Source organism: Talpa occidentalis, unplaced genomic scaffold (assembly GCF_014898055.3).
Source record: "Talpa occidentalis isolate TD23 unplaced genomic scaffold, MPIMG_talOcc4v2.1 talOcc4.3, whole genome shotgun sequence".
NCBI lineage: Eukaryota > Metazoa > Chordata > Mammalia > Eulipotyphla > Talpidae > Talpa > Talpa occidentalis.
The window spans coordinates 6,618,388-6,634,113 of NW_023603184.1; positions in this window are offsets into that span (position 1 = coordinate 6,618,388).

Below are 15,726 nucleotides of genomic sequence, written 5' to 3' on the forward strand. Positions count from 1 at the left end.
AATCTGCTTGCTCCAGAACTTCCACAGCCTTCAAGGCGAGGGGAGGTGTGAGTGAGGAGAAGGCACAACAGGCCTCAGCCTGTGCAGTTCTGCTAATGGAGGATCCAAGTTCGGAGGCCACTGAGCTGGCAGCTGGTGCCCGCTGCCTTCCAGGAAAGAGGGGGAACCCCAGGGGTGAGGTGGCAATGAGCCAGCTACCCTGCCAGGCGGGCACCCCAGGGGCTCTCAGGAAGGGCCTTTGCAAATCAATGGCAAGCGATGAGAAATGCAGACAGATAAATGACTTGAAAGACCCAGGCTTGCTGGTGGTGGTTTCTGATCCCTGCTCAGCTGCTGGGCAGCCAGGCTCACAGCTTCCATTTTTAATCAGGGGAGACAACTGGCTCCTTTGGGTTGCTTTGAAAGAAGTTTCTGTCTCTGTCTTCTCTGTGGGATTATTTTTGCCCTGTCCCATGGAACCCCCTCCTCTCCAGCCGCAGCATAAGAAAGGTCATGGGGAGTCCTTGCTATGGACATGGGGGAGATGGGCATCATGGGTTTGGATCTCAGAAAGCTTCAGCTTATGTATTTGGGGGTGTTCAGAGGGCGTGGAACCAATTCCAACGGGTGTGTAGGTAGGCGTCCCCAAGCCAACAAACAATTCTTGGGCACCAAGAATTGTTCAACTCAATTCTGAACACTGTCCACCCAGAGGTAGTGTTGGGTTCCACAGGAAGAGGAAGCAGCCCCCCCAAGACGGCCTTCACATCACATGCCAGGTGCAAGTCCGAGATGTCACTTATGCTTCTGGCCCACTGGCTACAGATCAGAGGTTCCCAGGACCCCGTTGGTTTGATTAATTTATTAGAGCAGCTCACAGAACTCACTAGATCTGGCCAATTTATTGCAAAGGCTATAACTCAGGAAGAGATGCACAGGGCAGAGAGAGGCTCCACACCCTCCAGGCAGACCATCCTCGCCTTGTTTCTGCACGCTCACCCACCCGGAAGTTCTCCAAAACTCCTCTTCTGGGGGCTGTAAAGAGGCTTCATTACTTAGGCCAATGATTAACTCATTGGTCACTGACCTCAGCTTCCACCCCTGTCTGTGCTGGGAGGTCAGAGAGGGACTGGTTGTCCCGAGCCTCCAGTCACGTGGCTGGTCCTGCAGGAGACTTGCTAAGTGCACACAGCTAGTGGAAGTCTAAGCATGCGCCCCTCACACCGTGAACATGCTGCAAAAACCACCTGCTGCGCAGCAGCCATGACTCAGCTCCCCATGGCCGTGGGCCTCCACTGGGGGAGTGGCCAGGAACGTGAGCAAGGCAACCTCCACCACTGCCAGGGGCGCCTCACCAAGCACAGTGTGTCAGGACTGATCTGGGAGGGGAGTGGCCCTGCCTGCTATGAGCTGTGCACCTTGAAGCTGATCAGGGTCTCCAAGGACAAGAGGGTCCTGGTGTTCATCAAGAAAAGGGTGGGGACCCACATCCGTGCCAAGAGGTAGGGAAGAGCTGAGCAGCAAGCTGGCAATGAGGGCAACTGCCAAGAAAGACTGAGGCCCTCTCTTGCCTAAATAAAATCTTTTCAGAAAAAAAAAAATGACTGACACGTTTCAGGCGTTTTTTTTTTTTTTTTCCCCTGAATTCCTACCATGTGTCAGTCCACGTGTTATGTGCTTTACATCATCCTCATACTAGCTTTGCATGGGTGTGCTCTGTTGTCCCATTTTACAGCTATCAAAACTGAGAGTCCTTAAGGAGACTTACCTGCCCCAGGGGGGCGTGACCTTTGCAAGTGAGTCATGATTTGGGTCCATTCTACCCTGCCTCCCAGAGCTGTCAGGGCTCACACGCCTACACCACGCCCTGCAGGCTGACAGCTCCCTTCCCAGCTCCAATGTCATCTGTGGCGACTAAGCAATGCCCCTTCTAGCAAAATGGTAATATTGCGGTCATTTCACCTCCCTGCCAAATGCAGGACAAGGAAGGCAGAGACATGGGCAGGGTAGACATGGAGGTGAAATAACAGGGATAATACAACCGTTCACCCCCAAATCCAGGATGAAGATGGAGGTTTATAGAATTCCAGAGCCTGTGCTCCTAATCCTCAGCTAGTCCCTTCCAAATATATTTCATTTTAAATTTAATATTTAATTTACACACTTCTATTTTATAGTGGCATAGGTATAGTTCATTAATTTCTCTATTTATGGCTCTTACTACAATTAAGACTGCTTGGTGCTCTTAAGGATTCCGCCAGGTCACATCTATTCTGTGCTTAGTACACATGGTTCTGCAGAGAGCAGGGAATCTCCACATAGTTCTGAGCTCCGCTAGAGTGAGGACTAGGTCTACTCACCTTTCTACCTGTGGCACCCAGCACAGTGCCTGGCATAGCACTGGCATTTAAAGTTAGAGCAACAGGGCCTCCCTGGTGGCGCAAAGGGTTAAGACACAACCTATGAAGCTATGCGCAGCCACTGCAGCTCCAGTTCGATCCCCCGCCAGGGAGCTACCCACATGGCACAGCAGACCTCTCCTGGCTTGCCCTCTGCTCCCCTCAGCAGTGTATTTCAGTCAGTCTGCCTGTTCTGTTCCCCACTCTGTGTCTGGTGAATCCTCTCTCCCCCAACCCCGCCACACCTCTGGCCTGTACCCCAGTTCTTGTATGCATAAATAAATCTTTTTAAAAAAAAAGAATTTACTCTCTTTATAAAAAAAAATAAAGGTAGAGCAACAAATGAAATCAATGAATGGAAGAGCTCACTTCCAACCACATGTCCTGATTTCTTTGCCTGATTCCCAGTGTTCATTTATCTATATCACGAACTCAAAGAGCTGGAATTGCTGGAACGCTCAGTGGGCCATCTGGCCAGTCCAGCAGAAGTATGGACTGCCAAGGGGTGGACTGTGTACGGCAGGCTGACTGAGCATGTGGGGCTGGTCCCAGCTTCCTAAGGTTCAAATTCTGACTCTACCACTTAATTGTTATGGGACCTCCAGTCAATCACCCAGCCTCTCCCATGGGGTGGGGCACCATAGGCAAGACTTTGGGGAGAGGTGTCACTTCTACCTGGGTGGAAGCATCTTGGGCTTCCTGATGGGCCAGGCAGGTGGTACCTTCATGCTTCCCTCTGTCAGACACCCCTTGTGGCCAGCGTTGTACTTCTCCTGGCCAAACACATAGTCTTGTTAATAATAAATAGGCCCCCGTCTGCCTTACTTAACACTGAGCTCCAAGCAGATGCACAGCCCTTTATAAATGATCCAGTCCAGCTGATTAGGCCCCACAGGGAGAGTTCCTGCAGCCAACCTCTTGTTCCCCATAATGGAATCATAATGTTAATGTGATTTCAATTAGGGCTGCGTTACAGAACACAGGTGCTGGAGCAAGTCTGTGGGCCGGGAGGCCTCCTCGGGGACTCATTTTCCTGGGAAAGGTATGTGTGTTTCCCAGGTCACTGCCAACCTCAGGAAAAAGCAAGTCACTGTGGCTGAAGGGAAGTTGTGAGAGTGGAGACGAGAGATTTCAGAGCTCCTTGGGGGTCCTGGATCTGTGTGTCATCTTTAGACTTGACTAGTGTGTAGGCCACTGATTTGAAGTATCTTGGCCCTGATTTGGTTCTGGCCCAAGTACCAAAATCTTAGTCTAAGCAAATGTCTTTCTGTTGCAAATTATCACTGCAAAAGAGAGGCATTATCTTGAAGAATGGCAACTGCATTTTTTCCTTCATGAAAATGGCTCCCCCGGAAGGGGGGTTCACGATGTGTCAGCCGTGATGCTTAGCATTTTGTGTATATGGACTCATTTCTTTGATTTTGTTATCCAAACAGAAGCATGCAAGCTTTTTCACTAAATATTCAAGGGATGCAAGGAATCCCAAGAATACATTTCCCGTCTCCTGTTTGAGAAACACCTGGACCAGCCAGTCCAGATGAGACTGCAAAGAGCACTGGGTCAATTCTTATTCTACTGATGAGGGAGCAGAGAGCAAGTCAGGGTGGAAAGAGGAAAATTAGGCATATTTTCAGGTTCCGGAGCAGGGTAATCCCAAGGGAAGGGGGAGGTTCCAGGTTCCCTGCCTATGCAAGTGAGGGTGAAGCTGAGCAGGAAGGAGAATCTAGAGAAGATTGAGAGAAGAAAGGAGGGAGGAGGAGGTCAAGGAGACCTGGAGGAGGCACGGGGAGCAGAGAAACATATGACCAAGTTGTACTTGCTTCTCAGCTTTGGACTCGCCCCAGGGATGTGGGGGACACGGAAGGAGACACCTGCAATAGACATGGGTGAGAGACCCAGGAGGAGGGCGACAATGGCAGCTTTTATCTTGATTTTGATGTTACTCCTTTCCTTCCAGACTTGCTTGCCCCTTCCAGCCATTTCCCATGGGTCCCCACCAGAAGGTGCCTTAGACTGTAGCAAGCTTTCAGACCTCATTGGCCCTGCTTTGGGCCAACCCTGTTTGGCTGGACATTTACCCACAGGGGATGGGTAACTCTGGGGGTTTCATGTGGAAACTATTTTATCTATGCTTTCCCTTCTCGTCTCTTTATTGCACATTAATTGTATTAAAGTTCCTTTCCATTGAAGGAGTTATGCACTATAATATGTTTTGTCTTCATGCAGCAGATGGCAGAACCCACTGAGAGCAGGCAGGATTGTGGGTCCCGGGGTGCTCCTCATTCTGCCCAATAACAGTTCTAGTAGCCAAGGAAAGTGATTGTCAAAGAATGCAGGAACTTCAATCAGCAGATTGAAGGCATATTTACTGTGCATGTAGCACCCAGAGCCTGCTAAAAACAATGAATTTGGAGGAAAAAAAGAGCAAGACCTCCCTCTTTTATTAAACCAGAAAATGTATCTGCTAGATGCTGTAAAATATCATCTCAAACAAGGGGGGGACAGAGCCTGTGAGAGGAAGTAGGTGTCCCTGCAAATGGCACAGTTGGGAAGCCTGGAGGAAAACAGGGTGGGGGTTGAATCTGAGCTGAGCTCAAGCAGTGGGCCACAAGATACTTCCTCATCTAGACCCAGTTCAATGCTACAGGTCAGCTCAGGAGTGGGAGGGAGCTTATCTGCTCCCCATCTCTCCCTGCCCAGCACCCAACACCTCCCAGCGCAGGAGCCAGCAGAGGGGAGGCAGGTAGAAGTCCTTGCAGAAGGCCTCTCTGGAGCACGCTCAGCTTAGGATCTTTGCTGAGAGGCTAAGAACACTTAGGACTGAAATGGAGGTGGGATTGGGTGGGAGGGTGATGCCTTCCAGGGGAGGGAAGTGGAGGATTTAATGTAGTTAGGTGGAAGCTTCCCTACAAGAAGAAGCAATTCTTGTGCACCAGCAGGGGGTGCTGGGGAGCACAAAACTTAATAGCCCCCAGGCCACCTACTAGCTCCTTTCAGCACCCTCCTTCCGCAGTCCAGTTCCAAGATGAGTAAAGATTACAAAGGCCAATGAGGGATCCCCACCACACCACCCCCCCACCCCCCAAAAATCTAGAAAACGGAGGGGCATAAGCCAAAGGGGAACGAGCGTCCATCACAAGAGGCATTACCACAAAACAAGAGCAGGGGGGAGTTCAAGCACAGCTCTCCTTCGCTAGCGGATGGCAGGCCTGACCTCGCTGGCTGAGCTGGAAGTCGTCAAGAGCCAGACAAGGAGATGGTAACACAGCAGACAGAAGGGACGCTGGAGGCACTCGGAAGAGAAATGGATGTAACAATGAGAGACAACTAGAAATTAAAAAGTTGTATTGAAAGCAAGACAAACAACTCAGAATAAACAGGCGTGGAGCCGAGAAGGAAAAAAGAACAGATACCAGGAAAAAAACACGGGAGAAGAATTGGATAGGAACCATCACACCTTGGGGTCTCCCTGATGGCACAAGGGGTTAAGTCTCAGCACTATGAAGCTATTTGCAGCCACTGCATCATGCCTTCGATCCCCAGCCAGGGAGCTACCCACATGGCGCAGCAGACCTCAACTGTCTCACCCGCTGCTCCCCTCAGCAGTGTATTTCAGTCAATAGCCTGTTCTGTTTCCACTCTGTCTCTGGTGAATCCTCTCACCCTCTGCACCTGTGGCCTATACCCCAGCTTTTGTATGCATAAATAAATCTTTTAAAAAAATGCAAATAAAAAGACCATAGACAGACATTCCTAAGCATCCTAGAACTCAGGGCATGAGTGCCTTAGTCCTTTTCTTTATTCTTAGTCCTTGAAGCAAACAATTGGGCAATAAAATCTCATCACGGAAGAGATTTAGCAAAACAAATAGCTCAGAACAGAGAAGCCAGGGCCAACATATTGGTGATAAGCACCGAATCCATTTAAATACAGAAATAAAAATCTTGTGAATTTGGAGTAAAGGATACAGTGTTGATATAAACATCAACAATAAAATAATTGTTTTAATATCATTGATACGAAGTGAAAGATGATAGAAAAAGTGGGAGGAGTGATTGGGTTAATTTCCTCATTTTTCATGCTAGAATCAATAGATATTTGGCATAAAGTTGGGCAAATGTCATTAATATAACATAATTACTCTCACCTCATGATTAATATTTTATATAATTGTGTTTCCTAACTTTAAGGGCCTGGTAGGAGCTAATATCATTTGGGGGCAGAAAGGCACTTATTTGAATTTAACAATTTCTTCTATTTCAATTAAATTAATTTTAAGCATTTGGGGGGAGTAATTTTAGATTTGCAGAAAAGTTGCTAAGTGTCCCCCATGTGCCTCATCCCAGATGTCCCTCATGTTAACATCTTACATAACCATGCCACGTGTGTCCACGTTTAGCTGCTCACGTGGTACAATACTATTAATTAAACAATATGCTGTGTTTGGATTTCACCGGTTCTCCTGCTAATCCCCTTTTTCTGTTCCAGGACTGTCCCATCTAGTCATTACTTTTCCATCTCTCCTCCAATCTGTGACCTGGGCCCTTGGGAGAGTGCTGGGCAGTTATTCTGTAGAACACCCCCACAGCCCCTCCTCAGCTGAGATTGGTTTGCACACAGGACTCAGGAACCCTGTTTACTCCCTAGGTCACAGTTCATCACACAGGATGCTGAAGGATAAGGATCAAAGGCCAGATGGAGGCCATGCAGGGGCAAGGTGTGGGGAGAGATGCAGGGCTTCCATGCCCTCTCTGTGTGTGACATTCTCCCCCAGATCTCCCAGAAGCTCTCTGATGCCCCTCTTTTTGGATCTTATGGAGGTTTCCGTGCTTAGGTCTGATGAACTCATTGGCCACTGGCAGGGGATCTGGGGGTAGCGCTGGAAGTTCCAACCCTCCATCATGGGGTCCATCTCCTGGCCACTGGCCACCGGCCTCCATCCTCAGATGCCTCCTAAAAGTCACTCATTAACATAACCAGAGACACCTTATCACCTACAACATTGAGAAACTCTGGGAGCTGGGAGCTAGGAACTGTGGATGATGAAGAAATACATCAAAGAAACATTATTTTGTTCATTTGAATGACCAAATTTTACACACACACATATAAATATCTATTTCCTGTCACTATTAGTGTGATACATTTGCTACAATTGATTAGTCAATACTGGCAAAATTGGGCCTCCTTGGTGGCGCAAGGGGTTAAGTACTGCACTATGAAGCAATCTGCAGCCTCTGCAGCATGAGTTCAATCCCCAGCCCGCCAGGGAGCAACCCACATGGCAAAACAGACCTCTCCTGTCTTGCCTGCTGCTCCCCTCAGCAGTGTATTTCAGTAGATCTGTCTGTTCTGTTCCCTACTCTGTCTCTGGTGAATCCTCTCACCTCCCCTCACCCCCACATCTCTGGCCTGTACCCCAGCTCTTGTATGCATAAATAAATAAATCTTAAAAAAATATATTGGCAAAATTATTAATAAAGTCCATAGTTCATTTTAGGGTTCCCTCTTTACGTTGTGCATTCTATGGGTTTTGGTAAATGTACAATGACATGTAACTACCACTATTGTGCACAGAATAGCTTTACTGCCCTAAAAATCCTCTGTGTTCTGCCAATGCATCCCTCCCTTCCCTAACTCCAGGCAACCACTGATATTTTTACTGTCTTCATAGTTTCGCCTTTTCCAGAATGTCATGTAGTTGGAATCATACAGGATACAGCCTTTTCAGATTGGCTTCATTCACTAAGCAATATGCATTTAAGTTTCCTGCGTGTCTCTTTGTGGCTAGATAGCTCCTTACTTGCTATCATCAAATAATATTCCACTGTGTGTGTGCTGCTGTGTTTATCTGCTCACCTCTCCATTCACCTGTGGGAACATCTTGCTTGCGAGTGTTGGCAACGAGAGTAAAATTGCTATAAACACTCTCATGCAGGTTATTGTCTGGGCATACCCAAATCAGTTGGGTAAATGCCCAGGAGCACAATTGCTAGATTGTGTGGTAAGGCTATGTTTAGCGTTAAGCTGTCTTCCAACGCGGTTGTAACATTTTTGCATTCCCATCAGCAACCAACTAGAGTTCCTGCGGCTCGACATCCGCACCAGCATCTGGTGTTGGTGTTTTAGATATTAGCCTTCCTGACAGATGTGTAGTGGTGTCTCATTATTGTTTTAAGTCATAATTCCCTCGTGACTTAAACATTTTGTGTCCTTTGGACATACATCTATCTTTTCTTTTCTTTTAAAGATTTATTTATTTATGCATACAAGAGGTGGGGTACAGGCCAGAGATACAGGGGGTGAGAGGATCCACCAGAGATAGAGTGGTGAACAGAACAGGCAGATTGGCTGAAATACACTGCTGAGGGGAGCAGCGGGCCTCCCTGGTAGTGCAAGGAGAGGTCTGCCTCGCCATGTGGGTTTCTCCTTGGCCGGCTTGGGATCGACTCGTGCTGCAGAGGCTGCGGATTGCTTCATAATGTGGTGCTTAATCCCTTGCACTACCAGGGAGGCCCTACCTCTATCTTTTCTATTTATTTTTTTGTAAGCACTTTCTCCCCTTCAGGTGCTATAAGGTGTTCCAGGCTCATCTTATGTTTTTTTGCTTCTGCCCTGCAGTCAGCCATTTCTCCAGGCGGCCCTGGTTTCTTGTATGGAGAAAGGGATTTAGAAATCAAGATCTGGGTGACAGACGTGCTTATTGCTCCTGGGTGTCACTGCCTCTGGGTCCTCTCAGCAGGCAGAGCTAAGAAATATTAGGGGACACACATAACCAGATTGATTTCTGCACCTACCTGTCCATATACATAAGTCATGAATTCACACCTTGCAGCATGCTAGCTCCGCCCCTATTTGTAATTCTTCTCTGACAGCAAAAAAACCTGGCTATAATTATCTAGAATATATATACTTATTTGCTGAGCCCTCGTGTACATGGAAAGCAGTTTTAGGTTGCTGTCTCAGTCCCCCTATGTACAGAGCCTCCTCTTTAGCTTTACAGCATCCAGTAAAATGCTCATCCTCATTACTTGTATCAGCTTTTGCATCTTTCCCCTCTTCCTTCTGCTGATTTGCTTCATACCTTTACTCATTTCTTTTCAAAAAGACTATATTTTAAAAAGCTACTGCTCAGATCTTAAAAATCTTCACAAAGGAAAATGCACAGAAACAGGGTTTATCTTTTAATAGAAAGAATATGGGTCTGTCATTCCTTATAGTCTATCAACCACATTATTATAAAGTGCTCTGGATTAAGAATAAGGAGAAAACCATGATTGTTAAAATCAGGTCAGGGCTACAATGAAGACTTGCTTCAGGTAACATAAATATAACAGAATAAACTGGAGCACTTCTTATAGCTCTTCTGTCTTTTCCTCCCCAGGCCCTACCACCCCTATTGCCCCCTTATTTTTTCCCCTCTTCCCCTCTTAACTCTAGAGCACTTGGGGTGTCTGTAGTTTTTAAAAGGGTTTCACTTTGTCAAATTGTCTGTTATAGGAATGTCCAATATTTGTTTTTATTGTTCTGACTTGTTTTGCTGCGTATTTTTTTTCAAACTCCCATTTGTTTTTATACTTTTAAAGTTAAGTGAAATTAAGTGCAATACTTTTCATTTTAAAATAGGATACATGTGGTGTCTCCCTGGTGGTGCAGGGATTAAGAGGCAACCTATGAAGCTACTCCCAGCCACTGCAGCACGAGTTCGATCCCCGGCCAGGGAACAACCAACACGGTGCAGCAGACCTCTCCTGTCTCGCCCGCTGCTCCCCTTAGCAGTGTATTTCGGTCAGTCTGCCTGTTCTGTTCCCTGCTCTGTCTCTGGTGAATTCTCTCACTCCCACACCTCTGGCCTGTACCCCAGTTCTTCTATGCAAAAATAAATAAATCTTTAAAAAAATAAAATAGGATGCATGTTATCCCATTTTACTACAGTGCATCTCTCAACTTTATCATCTAGCCAAATGTAAACATAAAGGTTTTTTCATATGCACCTAGTAATGTTATTTAAAAAAAAAAAAACCCAGAGAATTACAAAAAGATCTAGATGAATCAGTAATCTTAGTGGGAGATTTTTAACATAGCTTCCTATCACTTGTAGAGGAAACTAGCAAGATCAATCAGTATGTAGGTGATAGGAAAAACAGAACAAAATCTCAGGCAGATGACAAAACACATCAAATAATGACAGGATTATTTTCAAGGACAATGGTATTTGCCAAATTGATCCTACTGGGCCATAAGATAAGTTTCAACAAATTTCCAAAGATTAAGATAATACCCGAGCATGCCCTGATCTTTGACCATTGTGAAATCAATGCTGGTAACTACAGAATGTTCAAACGTTTGGAATTTTTGTGATCTGCTCTATCTCCTTGACTTTTTATCTGGTCATGATGTCAAGTTTACAAAATAAAGTTGCAAAAATAAAAATAGCACAAAGAACCCTCATGGGGTGCTCAGATCCACTTACTATAAACATTTTACCTCCCTCCCCACAGCCCTAACACACACACACACACACACACACACACACACACTTTTTTTTCTGAGTTCTCAGCACCCAGCAGCACCAGCTCACTAGCCTTGACCCAAACTGCAAATGTGTGAATTAAATAAATTCTGTCATTTTAAGCCAATGACTTCTGTTACTCAGTGGAACTGAAACAGACAATTCAGGGCTAGAGAGGGTGAGTGGTCCCCAGATATGCTAGAGAACTGTGGGTTTAATGGGGGTCCCCCTGAGGCTCCTGTGTTTCCAGGGGGACCAGCCTTCCCTGGGAGTGATTTTCTCCCACAGGTAGAGAGAAAGCTGAGAATTAACTCATCTGGGGTAGAATGTTGCAGGTGGATTGATGGGAGAGGGGCCTCAGGGATGGGCAGGAGTGCTGTTTATAGACGTGGACCGCAGTAGATTCTCAGGATGCAGAAGCCACCAGAAGGTGGTTACCAGAACAGAAGTAAAGAGAAGGGTGTGGCAGTTAATGCTTATGTCAACCTGAGTGAATCATGGGGTGTCCAGGTATTTGGCTAAATATTATTTCTGGTTGTGCCCATCTGCATGTTTCTGGAATTTGTGCAATTTGAATTGGTGCATTCAATAAAGCAGTTTGCCCCCTCCATGTGGGTAGGTATCAACCAATCCACTGAAGGTCTGAAAAGACAAAAATGTAGGGGAAGGAAGAATCTGTTCCTTTCTGCCTGCCTGTTTGAGCTGGACAGCCGTCTTCCTTGCCCTCCCTCTCCTTTTCCAGGCCTTCAGATCCAGCCTAGAATCGACCTCATTGGTTTCCCTGGTCCTCAGGCCTTTGAACTTGTACAAAATTACACCATCAACTTAATTGCGTTTTCAACCTGCAGATCAAGGGCCTTCTCGGCCTCCATAGTCAGTGAGCCAGCCCCTTATAATAAATCTTTTCCCATTAGATCTGCTTCTTTGGAGAACCCTGACTAATACAAGGGGTCAGGGCACTCGAGGCCCCATTGGCATTGATGAGTGCGCTTTAAAGGGTGACAGTCCACCAGGCAAGATGGAAACTGACAAGTCTGAGCCTTCACAGAGCAGCCGGTGAGTGACGCTGGCAGTTCTAGGCCTGCTGAGGACTCTGTCCCGGTGGTTACCTTTCGAGTCTTGACATTCCCTGACCTCCCTTCTGTGCCTGGCAGTGCTCTGCCCTCCTTGTCAAGAGCCCTGATTGCATTGAATTCTCTTTGTCCCTTCCCCATCTTGTGTCCCTGAGGGCCACCTTTGTGCTTTGTCACCCCTGTGTCCCAGTATTATAGGGCAGCCCCGCCTAACACCAGCACCTGGTCCAGCACATTCTGAAGTCCAGGACTGAACTACTAGGTGAACACAGGCATTTGGATGGAGCTCAGCACACAAAGGGACTTTGGTGATGATGGAAGTCCAGCAGCTGCTCAGCCTCAGTGTGTCTGCTGCCCCCTCTGGAAGGTAAAATGGGAGGCCAGAGATGCCAGAAGACCTGCCCAGTCACACCGTGGAGCAGCCTTGGGACTGAAACTGCAGCAGAAAGAAGAGCAAGGTAGGGGTGGGAGGCAGCTGGAAGGAAGCTCAGAATTGCTGCTCTGTGACTGTCAGCACCCTGGCTGGGCCGGGGCAGACTCCCCTCTCCCCCATTCCCCCCTTCCATGGGCAGCAGGCAGCAGGCTGGCCCAGGGGCCAGGGGTGGCCGCCCCAGAACATTTGGCAGCCTGCTAACTTAATCCTCACCTGGCTGGGGAGCTGGGGGAGATGGCTGTCACTTTGTTTCCCAAGCAGCTCCAGGCTGTTGGGGAAACAGCTGGACTGGCCCAGCTGTATTTCCTACCTCTGTGCCCTGCCCCCAACAAGTAAGAGGAAAAGGACAATTAAAAGGAAACCCAGAGGCAGGAAGGCATGTTTCCAAATCAGGGTTGGTGCTGCCCTGGGGGGTGGGGGGGAGTGCCCTGAGGAAATCCTGGTTTGTTTTCATGGGAGGTGCAGGGAGAGGGCCTGAGACCAATCCTGGGGTGAAGTGGGGGAGGAATGGGGAGAAGATGCAGCATCTGAGCTCACAGGTGGACCTTGGTGAGCTCCCGGAAAGCTGCCTGTTAAGTAAGTGTCCAAAATGCAGGAGGCAGCCCCTGGCCCCGGGAACTGTTCGGCGGCTGCCATCTTGAGGTGAATGAGGATGGGACTGAAAGTGTGTGAGGGAGGCACTGAGTCCCTTGCTCCTATTCACCTCATCAGTGTCCCCTGGGTGTCCTGGGTCTACCTAGTCAAGTGATAATCAATCAGCCTGCAAACAGTGGGGGAGACCCAGAACTAGGTCTCTGTGGTACTGGGGTGGGGCCAGCACTGGGGCAGCCAGCAGCACTGGACTATAGGAGCACCAGGCACCTCCTGCCCAGGCCCAGGAACACAATAGATAGGTTGTCCCACAGTTGGGGGGCCCGGGGGTAGTCTAAGAACTGTCCTGCCCTCTGGCAATGGGGGCGGGTAGCCACATCTTGAGTATCTGAAAATCTAGCTGGACACTGAGAGCCCCTCCCCCAGCCTCTCTGCCCAGAAGGTCCTTCTGCCCTTGACAGGACTAAGGGTCTTCTCAGTGACTGGCCAGGCCTCTGAGCAGGGCTCATGTCTGTCCCCCCCACTCTCTCCATCATTCAGTCCACCTCTCTCCACAGAGACACTGGAAGGTGTTCACACTCAAAGATAAAATGCTTCGTTCATTCATTCATTCATTCATTCACTCGTTCACTATTCAGCAAGCCTTCATGGGGCACCTCCTCTGCCAGGCACCTCCTGTGCTGGGGACTTGTTATGAACCAAAACGATGAAACATCTCCATCTTTGTGGAACATCTCTCAGGGGGAGACACAACAAATGAGGAAAATATATGGCACGTCAAGTTCTGACCAGTGCTGCGGCGAAGAGTGAGACTAGGCCGGGTGATGTTCCTCCCCGCTGGGTCTGAGCTGCTCATCTGCACCGGGCTGGGAGCTGAGGGGCCCACGGCCATTATCTCCCCCCACCTCACCCTGGCCCATGGTTCCCTCAGCTTTGTGAGTTACAATCCGAAGGCCACCCAGGGAGGAGTCCACACTCGCCAGCAACAGCAAGCCAGTTGGAGGGGGGCCATGTTTCTGTACTCCCCCCACCCCAGGAGTCTGCTCTGAGGGAAAGACAGACAGACGAGGAAACAGCTTCCCCCAGCCACTTGCCGATGCCCGTCTGGGCCCAGACAGGGGTCCTGCTTTGGCTGGGCCCCCCAGGAGGCCTCCCTGATCAGAAGTCTTGCTGGGTGTGTGGCTTTTGTCTGGGAGGGTCCCAGCACTGACCATGTCCCAAGCCCTCTTAAGTGTCCCTGGTCTGCAGCCAGGGGAGCAGTGAGCTCAGGAGCGGGAAGGCGGGATGGAGTCAGGAGCCTCTGCTGCCTTGTCAGCTAAAGGAGCCTTCACCTCTCTGGCTCAACTAGTTTGTGGGACGCAGGAGTCTGGCTGAGGTGATTTCTGAGACTCAGTTTCCCCATCTGGATGCTCTTGCCCTGACTGCATCCCTCAGACATGACATAAAGGCCCTGCCCTTGAATGCAGATTCAAGGGTAGCCTGTAAGTAAAGGGGAGAAAATGCAGGTGGGGGGTGCAGTGGGGCTGATTTTTCACCCACATTCTTCCCAATTATCTCCATTTTTGAAATGGTGTGTGTATTACCAATTAAAAAACTAAATCCTAAATAATGTATAAACCTAAGCTTGTCCATGTTTCTTCCTCTTTCTGGAACTGTGAGTTTTGCTTCAGAAAGTCAAGGCTCCTGACTTACCCCTGGGTCTGCCTTGACAGTGAGGACAGGTCTCAGGGGCTGTGCACACAACAGGAGCCTCCAACACCCTCTGATTCATTCCCATGAACATGGGTGCACCGACCTCCCCCACAAAACCACCTGCAGCCAGGTCCCCTGCAGCACAGCAGCCCTACCTCCAATCCCTCAGCAATCCCTCCCCACCCACATGCACGTGTGTGCACAGACACACAGAGACACACCCACCGGCACACGGAGACATACACCCAGACACACATACTCCCACCCCATCCTCTGGGGTGCTTTACACATCCCTTAGTCAGTGATTAAGACATATTAGCTAAATAATAAATGAGTGCAAACTCTCAGATCCAGGAAACTGGAGAGCCCGGCTGGGCCCGGCCTGTCTGCAGCTCCCTGGCCTCCCAAGCTGCCTCCAGTCTGCTCAGAGCTGGGCGTGGGGTAGGGAGAACTGCTGAGCTGGCGGATGGCGCTGGGACTGGCCAGGATGTTTCTTTTGCAAGTTTGTAGACTGGGAAAACTGCTACCGGGTGGTTGTGTGTATGGTTATCTAGAGAGGAGGAGAAAATGGAGAGGCAGCTGTGTTTGGGGCGGAGGCTTCTGGTAGCATTGCTCTGGCCTGGCCTGGGAAGGTCTCTGATTCCCACGCTCCTGCTGTCTCTGCTGGGCCCCCACCTCCCAGTCCCTACTTCCCTCAGTCCTGTCTGGCAGGGCCTTTGAGCACTCAGGGTCCAGATCAGCCAGTTCATGAGTGTGGAGGCTCGTAAGCCTTCAATCAAGTCTCTGTGGTCTGACCCACCCAGCCCAATGGGCTGAACTTGAACTTGACTCTCTCCAGATGCTGCATAGTTCAAGAAAGCAATCATCGGCCCACGGTTGTCCTGTCTGGAGTTGTCCTGGGGTGCCCCTTGGGAGTCTGCAGGAATGAACAGCTTCCAGTTGAGTAGGGTGGGGGTGGGGTCATGCATACAGAGCATCAACCTTCCAGGCTGAGATGGTTTGTTGAGGGCAAGACCCACTTTTGGCCCCAGAGGGTATCCCCAGCCT